The sequence below is a fragment of the Salvelinus fontinalis genome, chromosome 2 (genome assembly GCF_029448725.1).
Source record: "Salvelinus fontinalis isolate EN_2023a chromosome 2, ASM2944872v1, whole genome shotgun sequence".
NCBI lineage: Eukaryota > Metazoa > Chordata > Actinopteri > Salmoniformes > Salmonidae > Salvelinus > Salvelinus fontinalis.
The window spans coordinates 23,861,455-23,876,229 of NC_074666.1; the positions used below are offsets into that span (position 1 = coordinate 23,861,455).

Consider the following 14,775-nt stretch of genomic DNA (forward strand, 5'->3'; position numbering starts at 1 on the left):
TGCTGTGCTCTATAGTGCCTACAGTATCTCAATCTGCTCCACAGTGAGACACGATGCAGTAGCCCTCTATCACTCTATCCAGTCATTGTGCTTTGAAATGGGAATATTGAAGGACCTTTAATGACAATATCTGTCTATTTCTCGCTCACTTGGCTGTGAAATTGCTCAGCTGGAGGAATTTTTGAGCAGAAAAAGTATGCATGGGGACTGTGTCACTTGATGCTAGTTACTGTAAGTCAGAGACTTGTCAGAAAGCTCTCAGACTATTTCAGTAGTATCAGATCTATAACTGGATATGCAGTGTTTGTGTCCAATAACTTAATAGCAAAGTTTCAATTCAACTGAGAGTTGTGTGGTGGTGTCTAGATATTGCAAGATGTTCTGTTTGTCTGATACAAAGATGTGTGTGTGTGTGTGTGTGTACACTTGCCTGTGTGTGCACATAGGTGCATGCGTGTGTTTGGATCTTTGGTTGTGATAATCTATTAGGTGACATTTACATGTCATATCATATCTATCTTATCATATCTATCTTATCATATATTTTTATTGGCACAAGTATACTTTGAATAAATGTTTTGATATGGAGTGAGAATGTACCCATTGACATTCTATATTTCATATTTTTCTTATGTAACATCAAGGTCTCCCTACAGAACTCATTCTCTGCCAGTGGAAGCTAAATATAACACTCCCAAGACCTGATTATGAGAGAGTGGAGGAGAACAGCTTTCGTGTGGTAGTAAAAATATTCAAATCCTTTGGCTAACGCGCTACCTGACAAAGCCAGTTTGCAAATTGGTGACTAAAGCAGGGATTCCTGCATAAGAAAACATTATCTCAAGCATCCATATAAATAGCATGCTTTTGTAGCAGGGTAATATTTGATATGTGTATATGTACCTTACATGCGACCTGAAATAAGACTATTCAATTAATGGACAAAGTCTATTAAAACTATGTCTGACTCCATAAAGATAATTAAAATTGGAATGTATGCTGAAAGTCGGGAAGCAAGTTCAGGGAGTGTATACATTTAATAAATAAAAGAACAAAACAAGAAACATGAACAGCGCACCGACATGGAACAGGAAAAGAAACAATGACGACTGGGGAAGAAACTAAAGGGAGTGACATATATAGGGCAGGTAAACGAGGAGGTGATGGAGTCTAGGTGAGTGTCATTATGCGACTAACGCTGGTGACAGGTGTGCACCCTAACGAGCAGCCTGGTGACCTACAGGTCGTAGAGGGAGCACACGTGAGGAAAATATGCAAGCAAGAATTAGGCGTTTAGCTGAGTAAGATCAGGGAATGGTCATGAGAAGTGATGGCAAAATGCAAGTATTATTTATTAACTTTCTAAATTGAACGGATTCACATACAAGGCAATACTGACATTATTAACAAAACCTAATTCTAGGCATATAGGTCCTAAGGTTAAGTTACAAGACAAAGCATGGACAAAGAGATGCCTACTAGGCCAGAGGCATAGAAACCTAGGAAATTAGAAAATATCAAGATGAGAGAACAGACATTCATTCCATTTATACCAGATATGACTTGTTTGTATTCAAAATCAATTGTTGTCCAATCCACAGACCAAACGAAAAGGTAGTAAAACTAAGATATCCAATCAGATCAAACCAGCCAAGGAAGCCTCTAGGAAGGGGGTCACATCTATGTGTGATGACCTGTGGGGGTGGGCAGAGTAGGAAAATTGCAATTGAAGAAAGTGATGAGGGGGCGTTTTGAGGAAAGGGATGAGGGGGGCATTATGAGGAAAGGGATGAGGAGGGGGGCGTTATGAGGAAAGGGATGAGGCGGGGAGAATTATGAGGAAAGGGATGAGGACATTATGAGGAAAGGGATGAGGGGGGCATTATGAAGAAAGTGATGAGAGGGGAATTATGAAGAAAGTGATGAGTGGGGCGGCGCACAATTGGCCCAGCGTCGTCCGGGTTTGGCTGGGGTAGGCTGTCATCTAAATAAGAATTTGTTCTTAAACCTCTGACGAGTCACAAACCCGGATCCGGGATCCCCCCCATAAAAAAAGCTGACTAGCATAGCCTAGCCTAAAGCCACAGGGATATCATATAATAAAATGTTCATGAAATCACAAGTCCAAGACACCAAATGAAAGATACACATCTTGTGAATCCAGCCATCATTTCTGATTTTTAAAATGTTTTACAGGGAAGACACAATATGTATTTCTATTAGCTAACCACCATAGCAAAAGACACAACTTTTTTTCTCCACCATTTTTTTCCTGCATAGCTATCACAAATTCGACCAAATAAAGATATAAATAGTCACTAACCAAGAAACAACTTCATCAGATGACAGTCTGATAACATATTTATTGTATAGCATATGTTTTGTTCGAAAAATGTGCATATTTCAGGTATAAATCATAGTTTTACATTGCAGCCACCATCACAACTCTCACCAAGCAACTAGAATAACTACAGAGAGCAACGTGAATTACCTAAATACTCATCATAAAACATTTATGAAAAATACATAGCGTACAGCAAATGAAAGACAAAGATCTTGTGAATCCAGCCAATATTTCAGATTCTTTAAGTGTTTTACAGCAAAAACACAATTTAGCATTATATTAGCTTACTACAATAGCCAACCACACAGCAGCATTGATTCATGCACGTTAGCGATAGCGAATAAACCAGCAAAAGATATTACATTTTTCACTAACTTTCTCAAAACTTCATCAGATGACAGTCCTATAACATATTACACAATACATATATTGTTTGTTCGAAAATGTGCATATTTAGCGGCACAAATCGTGGTTATACAATGAGAATAGTAGCCAAGCTGCCAACAAAATGTCGGGAGAAATCTTGGGAGAGGCACCTAATCTAATCAATAACTAATCATAAACTTGACAAAAAAATACAGGTTGGACAGCAAATGAAAGATACATTAGTTCTTAATGCAACCGCTGTGTTAGATTTTTAAAATTAAAGTTACTACGACATACAGCGTGCGTTAAAGCGAGACCGCACCGAAATTAATGGCGGAATAGTAGTGGAACATTTTTCAACAGAACAACGAATTAACATCATAAATAGTTCTTACTTTTTGATGAGCTTCCATCAGAATCTTGTGCAAGGTGTCCTTTGTCCAGAATCATCGTTGCTCGGTTGTAGATTGTCGTCTTCAACTTTGGAATTAGCAGCAAACGTTAGCCATGTGATGAAGACGTGTCCAACTCACTATAACGCAGCACAAATGAAATACCGAAAATCGCAATATACTGATATAACTCGGTTTAAAATAACTACATTATGATGTCTTTAACACCTATATCGAATAAAATCAGAGCCGGATATATCTAAGGCCTATAACGAGAGCTTTTCAGAATGCCATCCTGAGGTCTATCTTGCGCCATGACGAACGTTAAAAAGAGTGCACCCCCGATTCCAAGAGCCTTTATACGGCCTCAGATCTATCTAGCAACACCATTCCAATTCTTACTGCTTACTGACATCTAAATCGTATGCAGTTTTAACTGACTTGCCTAGTTAAATAACGGTTAAATAAAATTAAAAATTAAAACATTTAAAATATTAAATGGATGAGGGGGCATTGAGGAAAGTGATGAGGAGGGGGCATTGAGGAAAGTGATGAGGAGGGGAGCGTTATGAGGAAAGGGATGAGGGGGGAATTATGAGGAAAGGAATGAGGGGGGCATTATGAGGAAAGGGAATAGTTGGTTGGCATTATGAGTAAAGGGATGAGGAGGGATGCGTTTTGAGTAAAGGGATGAGGAGGGGTGCGTTATGAGGAAAGTGATGAGGAGGGGGCGTTATGAGGAAAGTGATGAGGAGGGGGCATTGTGAGAATTGGACATGAAAATAATGACTGTTTAACAATGAATGATTCCTATCAATAAAGGAAAATCCTGATATAAATACAATATCCCTGTCTAGACGTATGAATTCATGCATAGATGTAACGGCGGTCCTCCTCCTCTTCAACCGAAAAGGAGGAGTAGTGAGGGAACCAAAATGCAGCGGAGTTTGAAGACATAATTTATTAAAGAAAACACGAAAACACGAACTTGACTAATAAACTAACAAAACAACAAACGGTGTAGACAGATCTGGACGACGGACTCACATAACACACGAGAACGCACGAACAGGGAAAATAAGCCTACACATAAATGACGATGAACAAACAAACCGAAACAGTCCCGTATGGTGCGACAAACACTGACACAGGAGACAACCACCCACAACGAACACTGTGAAACCACCTACCTAAATATGACTCTTAATTAGAGGAACGCCAAACACCTGCCTCTAATTAAGAGCCATACCAGGCAACCCATAAACCAACATAGAAACAGAAAACATAGAATGCCCACCCAAACTCACGTCCTGACCAACTAACACATACAACAAACTAACAGAAATAGGTCAGGAACGTGACAATAGATATAAATAAAACAACACTAATTTTGGTCAGTTATGAATGATAACATCATTACACTATACTCTCCATACTCATCATTACACTCCCCACTGGGCACACACTGGTTGAATCAACGTTGTTTCCACGTCATTTCAATGAACCTATGTGGAATAGACGTTGAATTGACATCTGTGCCCAGTGGGTCATACACACAATTCACAGGGATCATAATTATCACAAACATAACTGCTTTCATATTTTCTATTCATCTGTGTCATACATAGCAGTCTGCGCATTGTCAATGTAGTCATACTTTAATTATTGTATGTAGGCTACAATTTCCAACTCTTTCCATTTATAGACCAATCCAGGTTACAGCAGTCTATTCACAGCTTTCACTGTTGTATTGAGTACTTTATTCAGGGGCGCAACCTTCACTGGGGACGGGGGGGACATGTCCCCTCCAAATTCTGAAATTGCATTTTTGTCCCCCCAGTTTTATCATTGGAATGTGATACAAAACAAGGCAACGGTGTGCTGAAGGACCATGCGGACACCTCCGAGCAGTCGGGTAGGCTGTTTGGAGTGTTTAAAAAATATATACATATATATTATGGCCCCTCCATTTCGAAAACCAAAGTTGCGACCCTGACTTCTTCATAGGGATCAAATCCCGTTAACGGGATCGATTTGACAACAGCCAGTGAAATTGCAGGGCGCCAAATTCAAACAACAGAAATCTCATAATTAAAATTCCTCAAACATACAAGTATTATACACCATTTTAAAGATAAACTTCTTGTTAATCCACAGTGTCCGATTTCAAAAAGGCTTTACGGCGAAAGCATACCATGCGATTATGTTAGGTCAGCGCCTAGTCACAAAAAAACATACAGCCATTTTCCAGCCAAAGAGAGGAGTCACAAAAAGCAGAAATAGAGATAAAATTAATCACTAACCTTTGATGATCTTCATCAGATGGCACTCATATGACTTCATGTTACACAATACATGTATGTTTTGTTCGATAAAGTTCATATTTATATCCAAAAATCTCAGTTTACATTGGTGTGTTATGTTCAGTACTGTTTTGCCTCCAAAACATCCAGTGAATTTGCAGAGAGCCACATCAATTTATAGAAACTCATCATAAACTTTGATGAAAGATACAAGTGTTATACATAGGATTAAAGATAAACCTCTCCTTAATGCAACCACTGTGTCAGATTTCAAAAAAGCTTTACGGCGAAAGCACACCATGCGATAATCTGAGTACAGCGCTCAGGCACCACAACAAGCCATACAGATACCCGCCAAGTTGTGGAGTCAACAAAAGTCAACAAAAGTCAGAAATAGTATTATAAATATTCACTTACCTTTGATGATCTTCATCGGAATGCACTCCCAGGAATCGCAGTTCTACAATAAATGTTTGTTTTGTTCGATAAAGTCCATATTTATGTCCAAATACCTCCTTTATGTTCGCGCGTTTAGTTCACTAATCCAAATGCACAAAGCGCAGCCACTAAGTCCAGACGAAAGTCAAAAAAGTTCCATTAAAGTTCGTATAAACATGTCAAATGATGTATATAATCAATCTTTAGGATGTTTTTATCATAAATCATCAATAATATTCCAACCGGACAATTCCGTTGTCAATAGAAAGGAAAGGAAACGACCTTCGCGCTCAAGGACACGCGCGAGACTTTACGAAAGGCTTTCAGCCTGACCACTTGTTGAAACAGCTCTTATTCGCTCCCCTTTCACAATAGAAGCCTGAAACAACTTTCTGAAGACTGTTGACATCTACTGGAAGCATTAGGAAGTGCAATCTGACCCCATTTACACTGGATTTTGGATAGGCAATCACTTGAAAAACTACAAACCTCAGATTTCCCACTTCCTGGTTGCATTTTTCTCAGGTTTTTGCCTGCCATATGAGTGTAAGGGCTGTTGTCCTCCTCTTCCTCAGATGAGGAGAGGAGAGAAGGATCAGTGGACCAATACGCAGCATTAGGGAAATAAGCCATCTCTTTATTTGAAACGACGGCAACACGAAAACAAACACTTACAAAATAACAAAACAAGAAAACGACGTAGACGAAACCTGAACATGAACTTAACTAACTAAACGTAGAACTCACGGACAGGAAACAGACTACATCAAAACGAACGAACAGCCAAACAGTCCCGTATGGTACATACATCGACGACACAGGAGACAATCACCCACAAACAAACAGTGAGAACACCCTACCTAAATATGACTCTCAATTAGAGGAAAACGCAAAACACCTGCCTCTAATTAAGAGCCATACCAGGCAACCCAAAACCAACATAGAAACAGAAAACATAGACTGCCCACCCAAAACACACGCCCTGACCATAAACACATACAAAAACAACAGAAAACAGGTTAGGAACGTTACAGAACCCCCCCCTCAAGGTGCGAACGCCGGGCGCACCAGCACAAAGTCCAGGGGAGGGTCTGGGTGGGCAGTTGACCACGGTGGTGGCTCAGGCTCCGGACGCTGTCCCCACACCACCATAGTCACTCCCCGCTTCTGTCTACCCCTCCCAATGACCACCCTCCAACTAAAACCCCCTAAATGAACGGCCAGCACCGGGAGAAGGGGCAGCACCGGGAGAAGGGGCAGCACCGGGAGAAGGGGCAGCACCGGGACAAGGGGCAGCACCGGGACAAGGGGCAGCACCGGGACAAGGGGTAGCACCGGGACAAGGGGCAGCACCGGGACAAGGGGTAGCACCAGGATAAGGGGCAGCACCAGGATAAGGGGCAGCACCGGGATAAGGGGCAGCACCGGGACAAGGGGCAGCACCGGGACAAGGGGCAGCACCGGGACAAGGGGCAGCACCGGGATAAGGGGCAGCACCCGGCTGAGATACTCTGGCAGGTCCTGGCTGGACGGCTCTCGACGCTCATGGCTGGCTGACGGCTCTCGACGCTCATGGCTGGCTGACGGCTCTCGACGCTCATGGCTGGCTGACGGCTCTCGACGCTCATGGCTGGCTGACGGCTCTCGACGCTCATGGCAGGCTGACGGCTCTCGACGCTCATGGCAGGCTGACGGCTCTCGACGCTCATGGCAGGCTGACGGCTCTCGACGCTCATGGCAGGCTGACGGCTCTCGACGCTCATGGCTCTCTGACGGCTCTCGACGCTCATGGCTCTCTGACGGCTCTCGACGCTCATGGCTCTCTGACGGCTCTGGCTGCTCATGGCTCGCTGGCGGCTCTGGCAGATCCTGTCTGGTTGGCGGCTCTGGCAGATCCTGTCTGGTTGGCGGCTCTGGCAGATCCTGTCTGGTTGGCGGCTCTGGCAGATCCTGTCTGGCGGGCGGCTCTGGCAGATCCTGTCTGGCGGGCGGCTCTGGCAGATCCTGTCTGGCGGGCGGCTCTGGCAGATCCTGTCTGGCGGGCGGCTCTAGCGGCTCCTGTCTGGCGGGCGGCTCTAGCGGCTCCTGTCTGGCAGACGGCTCTGTAGGCTCATGGCAGACGGGCGGCTTTGCAGGCTCATGGCAGACGGGCGGCTTTGCAGGCTCATGGCAGACGGATGGCTCAGACGGCGCTGGGGAGACGGATGGCTCAGATGGCGCTGGGGAGACGGATGGCTCAGATGGCGCTGGGGAGACGGATGGCTCAGATGGCGCTGGGGAGACGGATGGCTCAGATGGCGCTGGTGAGACGGATGGCTCTGGCCGGATAAGGCGCACTGTAGACCTGGTGCGTAGTGCCGGAACTGGAGGCACCGGGCTAAGGATACGCACCTTCCTACTAGTGCGGGGAGCAGGGACAGGGCACACTGTACTCTCAAAGCCCACTCTATACCTGGTGCGAGGTACCGGCACTGGTGACACCGGGCTGAGGACAAGCACATCAGGATTAGTAGGGGGAGAAGATACAGTGTGTACAGGGCTCTGGAGACGCACAGGAGGCTTAGTGCGTGGTGCCGGAACTGGAGGCACCGAACTGGATACACGCACTACAGAGAGAGTGCGTGGAGGAGGAACTGGGCTCAGGAGACGCACTGGTAGCCTAGTGCGTAGTGTAGGCACTGTAGGTACTAGGCTGGGGCGGGGAGGTGGCGCCGGAAATACCGGACCGTGGAGGCGTACTGGCACTCTTGAGCATTGAGCCTGCCCAACCTTACCTGGTTGAATACTCCCGGTTGCCCGACCAGTGCGGGGAGGTGGAATAACCCGCACCGGCATATGTAGGCGAACCGGGGAAACCATGCGTAATGCAGGTGCCATGTATGCCGGCCCGAGGAGACGCACTGGAGACCAGACGCGTTGAGCCGGCCTCATGACACCTGGCTCAATACCCAATCTAGCCCTGCCAGTGCGGGGAGGTGGAATAACCCGCACTGGGCTATGCACTCGTACAGGAGACACCGTGCGCTCTACTGCGTAACACGGCGCCTGCCCGTACTCCCGCTCTCCACGGTAAGCCTGGGAAGTGGGCGCAGGTCTCCTACCTGCCCTTGGCCCACTACCTCTTAGCCTCCCCCCCAAGAAATTTTTGGGTGTTACTCACGGGCTTTTTGGGCTTCCGTGCCAGACGCGTTCCCTCATAACTCCGGTTCCTCTCTCCGGTAGCCTCTGCTCTCCTCAGTGCCTCCAGCTGTTCCCATGGGAGGCGATCCCTACCAGCCAGGATCTCCTCCCATGTGTAGCAACCTTTCCCGTCCAATATATCGTCCCAAGTCCAGGAGTCCTTGTTGCTCTGTTGAGCTCTCCCTTGCCGCTTGGTCCTAGTTTGGTGGGTGATTCTGTAAGGGCTGTTGTCCTCCTCTTCCTCAGATGAGGAGAGGAGAGAAGGATCAGTGGACCAATACGCAGCATTAGGGAAATAAGCCATCTCTTTATTTGAAACGACGGCAACACGAAAACAAACACTTACAAAATAACAAAACAAGAAAACAACGTAGACGAAACCTGAACATGAACTTAACTAACTAAACGTAGAACTCACGGACAGGAAACAGACTACATCAAAACGAACGAACAGCCAAACAGTCCCATATGGTACATACATCGACGACACAGGAGACAATCACCCACAAACAAACAGTGAGAACACCCTACCTAAATATGACTCTCAATTAGAGGAAAACGCAAAACACCTGCCTCTAATTAAGAGCCATACCAGGCAACCCAAAACCAACATAGAAACAGAAAACATAGACTGCCCACCCAAAACACACGCCCTGACCATAAACACATACAAAAACAACAGAAAACAGGTCAGGAACGTTACAATGAGTTTGGTTATACTCACAGACATTATTTTAACAGTTTTGGAAACTTTAGAGTGTTTTCTATCCAAATCTACTAATTATATGCATATTCCAGCTTCTGGGCCTGAGTAACAGGCAGTTTACTCGGGGCACCTTATTCATCTAAGCTACTCGATACTGCCCCCCGTTCCCAAAGAAGTTAAGCTACCACTTCTGAGGAAAGAAAAATATTCTTTGGAAGTCTGGGCAGAGAAGTAAATGGATGATTGTTTTTCACCAATGCCTAATCACCTCTGAGATGACACCACCAGATGATGGTGGCTGCTCACAATATGTACTGTAAATCAGAGAGTGTGTGTCTGTTTGTAAGATTCAATGTGTGTCAAGCATTTGTATTACTATAAACTATAACTCAAAACCCTAAAACACACAGCTTATTCAATGTATTAAAAGTGGTATTTTTAAAGAGTTTCATTCCAAAATGCTATACATCCATTTTCAGAAATTTGGGTACAAAATTCAAAAGGCATTGGCACATCTGAGCTATCTTTGTTGCAGTTGTATGGTAACTGAATAAAATTAAATAAAAGAGAAATGTTGGTAAAAAACACACACACTATCTAATCATGGCATGGCGTTCTTCAATGACAGACATGTCCACTATATATACAAAAGTATGTTGACACCCTTTCAAATTAGTGGATTCGGCTATTGTAGTCACATCCGTTGGAAGCAACGTCCAGCACAAGAACTGTTCGTCAGGAGCTTCATGAAATGGGTTTCCATGGTCGAGCAGCCACACACAAGCCTAAGATCACCACATGTAATGCCAAGCGTCGGCTGGAGTAGTGTAAAGCTCGCCGCCATTGGACTCTGGAGTAGTGGAAATGCGTTCTTTGGAGTGATGCTTCATGCTTCACCATCTGGCAGTCTGACAGACGAATATGGGTTTGGCAGATGCCAGGGGAACGCTACCTGCCCATATGCATACTGCCAACTGTAAAGTTTGGTGAAGGAGGAATAATGGTCTGGGGCTGTTTTTCATCGTTCGGGCTAGGCCTCTTAGTTCCAGTGAATCTTAACGCTAAAGCATACAATGACATTCTAGACAATTTGTGCTTCCAACTTTGTGGCAACATTTTGGGGAAGCCCCTTTCCTGTTTCAGGATGACAATGCCCCCATGCACAAAGCTAGGTCGATACAGAAATTGTTTGTTGAGATTGGTGTGGAAGAACTTGACTGGCCTGCACAGAGCCCTGGCCATAACACCATCAAACACCTTTGGGATGAAATGGAACACCGACAGTGCCCGACTTCACTAATGCTCTTGTGGCTGAATGGAAGCAAGTCCTCGCAGCAATGTTCCAACATCTAGTGGAAAGCCTTCCCAGAAGAGTGAAGGCTGTTATAGCAGCAAAGGGGGATGCCAATTATTGCCCATGCTTTTGGAATGAGATGTCCAGGTGTCCACATACTTTTGGTCATGTAGTGCATTTGTTTAAAATCAATCACTTGATGCTATTTATCTGCCTCACTCTCAGAGAAATAAGTAGTACTGCTAGGTTTTACAGTCAATTGTAACAAATAGCTACATTTTCAATAAAGAACTATACAAACTTATCATTTGTGAAATCAATATTTCAAAAATGTTCAAAAATAATAATTAAATACAGGAATATGAGATCTGTATGTAAAATAGTTACATTTGATATTTGTGTCATTTAGCAGATGCTCTTATCCAGAGCAACTTACAGTTAGTGCATTCATCTTAAGATAGCTAGGTGAGACAACCACATATTACAGTCAAATATACAGGATTCGAACATTCCATTCCAGTGAAACAATGTAAATACAGTATAGGGTAAAAGAAATTTAAATGTTCATAAACATCTGAAATCTATGAATAAAAAAATCTGAGAACAGTAATATTTTACACACACATGAAGGTACCCATAAGCAATAATTTCTGATGAAAAAACAAGTGAAAAGTAGGTGGCTATAGCATTTTGGAAATAAACTCTTAATTTATGTGTACATCAGTATTTGATAACAGGCTGTGTCGGTTCTTACCCAGTTTACCCAGCTTGAGATAAGTTACACTCATTAATAAACTGTGTGTGTGATAATGATGTGTGTGTGTGTGATAATGATGTGTGTGTGTGTGTGTGTGTGTTAGGGTAATGATCCTGCCAATCCCACATTAGCAAATTCACAGTTCGCAAACCCAACCTCTGTGTGTCATACGAGCAGCCACAGGGGTGACAGGGATTTAAAGAGTGAAGGAATTGGATAAATAGGAGGAAGAATCTGAGCTATGTGGGAAGGCAGTCATGCTAACAGACCTAGGTTATGTAAGGAAAACACAGAACTATATTTTTCCCCTTCAGCTCCCTGGTCACAGAGCATTTGACAGCTCTGGAGATAATGCAAGGAAACCTCTCCGGTAAAAGCACAGCTGAAGCCTCCTTTTCCTGCTGGTGGTATACTCCCTCCTCCGTACCTTCCCTTGTCACTCTTCCACTGAATCATTTCCTCTTTCACTCTATGGACCCCCCCCCCCCCCCCACACTTTCTCTCTCTGCCTCTCAAAAAAAAAGAACAGTAAACATTACACTCCCAAAGTTCTAAAGGAATAGAGACATTTCAAATGTCATCTCTCTCTCTCTGTGTGTGTCCCTCTCTCCTTTGTCAGTCTCATTCCTTTTTTTATTATTAGTTCTCCGACCCTCGCTCCATCATTCCCTGTCTTCCTCTCCATCTCTCCCTCCCTCTCTCCTGCCAGGTCATACTGACCTTGATGAGGTCTGAAAGGGAAAGAGGGGGCAGAGAAAATGGAGAGAGAGCATGGATGACGGGAAAGAAAGAGAGCATGAATGACGGGAAAGAGAGAGAAAAATGAAAGGACTGGGTGGTAATGGGAAGGGAAAAGGAGGTGTGGATAAGCTGCCATGATACATGTATAAGTACTGTCGTATCAACTGTAATTTCAGTCTTTAATATGTTTATAGCCCAAAGACTATTTATAGCCACAGATGGGTATTTATACAGTCCATTAATGGATGGTTGTGAAGGAGGTAGACATTTTCACTATTCAGTTAAATCCCCATTGAAATGTGAAGGATTAGACCGTGAAATTCAGGAGACTGTGTAAAGACGTGTGTGTCTGTGCGCATGTGCGCATGTGCGTGCAAGTGTGTGTTTATGTGTGTGAGTGATAATGATGAATATTCATGGGAACCTGAGGCTGTCCGTAGCCACTGGAAGAGGAAATCAGGGAGACAGGGAAACAGTGAGAAAGGAAAATGAGAGAGAGTGAAAGGGGACACAGAGGCAAGAGGCAAAAGAAGAGAATAGTAATATTGGCTAAGGTTGTATCATGATACTATGTGCTATGCTATTTGAAATGTTGACAGCAAACTACTCCCCACCATAATTTGCAAATAAATAAATTAAAAATCCTACAATGTGATGGTCTGGATTTTTTTTCCTAATTTTGTCTGTCATAGTTGAAGTGTACCTATGATGAAAATTACAGGCCTCTCTCATCTTTTTAAGTGGGAGAACTTGCACAATTGGTGGCTGACTAAATACTTTTTTGCTCCACTGTAACTATTCCTAGCATGGAATAAATTAGTTTCAAATGAAAGATTATACTTTCATTGCCATAAAAATCACAACCTATTTAACCTAATACATTTTTCAGACTTTAATTGAAAAGGCTGTTATTTCAACTCGGGTTGATATGGTGTGTCGTCACCATAATCTCTCCGTACTTGGGCTGTTTACAGGTCACTGACTGAATCCTCCTCGGGTGATTTTCACATACAGATGCTATAAGGTCATCATCCCAAATCAACTTGTTTCTCAGGCTCTGCTCTCCTCCATAAGGAGCCAGACATACGGGTTATCCATTCTTCAATATCTACCCCAGATGAAACTAAAATATAAGGTATAAAGTATATTATTAATGTAATATCTCTGTATCTGATTTGTGAATATTGATGTGAATATTAAGGTAGCATTATAATACGGTAATAATTATAGGCAATTGGATGAGGAACAAAAAATGGACTGTAAGGCAGATATATTCATCATCATATGGAGGTTACAGAATGAACCCACACTCACATACAGTACTGTAGTATAGTACATACATGGAATGAGAAAAAATACATGCCATGGCAGAATCATGAAAGATGATGCTACCAGCCCTACCAGTCCAGTCTCCTCTCCCAACTCATTTAGCTCACTAGATGGCACTGGATCAGATGGGATTATCTTTGACCTCAAATCTTCATTAAACTGCAAAAGCAATTATTAACATAAAATTTCCTCTTAGAATTAGTGGCATGTCTCTCCCTTGGCAAGCTGTATGTGTCTGCATGTGTGTATGGAAATACTAATGCATGCTTTCCTTTGTGTGCTGACTGTGCCTTGTTATGAAAGGAACATATAGAGGGATGTTGTATGGATGAGTGTATATCAGGAAGTGAACACAGTGAGCGTTATTGTTTATGTGAATTGGCACATAAAACAGGTTTGTGTGTGTGTGTGTGTGTGTGTGTGTGTGTGTGTGTGTGTGTGTGTGTGTGTGTGTGTGTGTGTGTGTGTGTGTTATGCCTGTGCACACACTGGGCTGACATTTGAGAGCCAACGGCTCCTGTGTCTGATTTCTGATGTGTTCTGATGTGTTCTGATGTTCACAATGAGCCTCCGGTGAGAGACTGGATGAATCATCAGGAGTAGAACAGAGAGGCAGACAGAGAATAAATGAATAAAAGAGGTAGAGGATAGATGAGAGAAAGGACCTTGGTGTGTGTAACTATGGGAAACGATTGACCAGTGGCAGCCACTGCAGGTGATTGCAGAGATTGCTATCAGCATACATGTGGTGCTTATTGCCTAAATGCTCAGAACCCTGTAGATATATAACTAGTATGCAGTGATTTGTGGTGTGTGTTGTACACGTATGCATGTGTGTGTGTGTGTGGTCCATCATCCACATGCCTTTTATGTTCAATTATTGTGTATTTTGTAGAGCTTTGATCTCAATACTGTCCCTTCTAGC

At 43.5% G+C, this 14,775-nt stretch overlaps 1 protein-coding gene across 2 annotated transcripts in view; it reads left to right on the forward strand.

The window, feature by feature from the left end:
- The window catches only part of LOC129815030 (calcium-binding protein 1), a 34,153-nt gene that overhangs the window by 2,445 nt on the left and 16,933 nt on the right, over positions 1-14,775 (forward strand). The gene's annotated exons all lie outside the window — the stretch shown is intronic.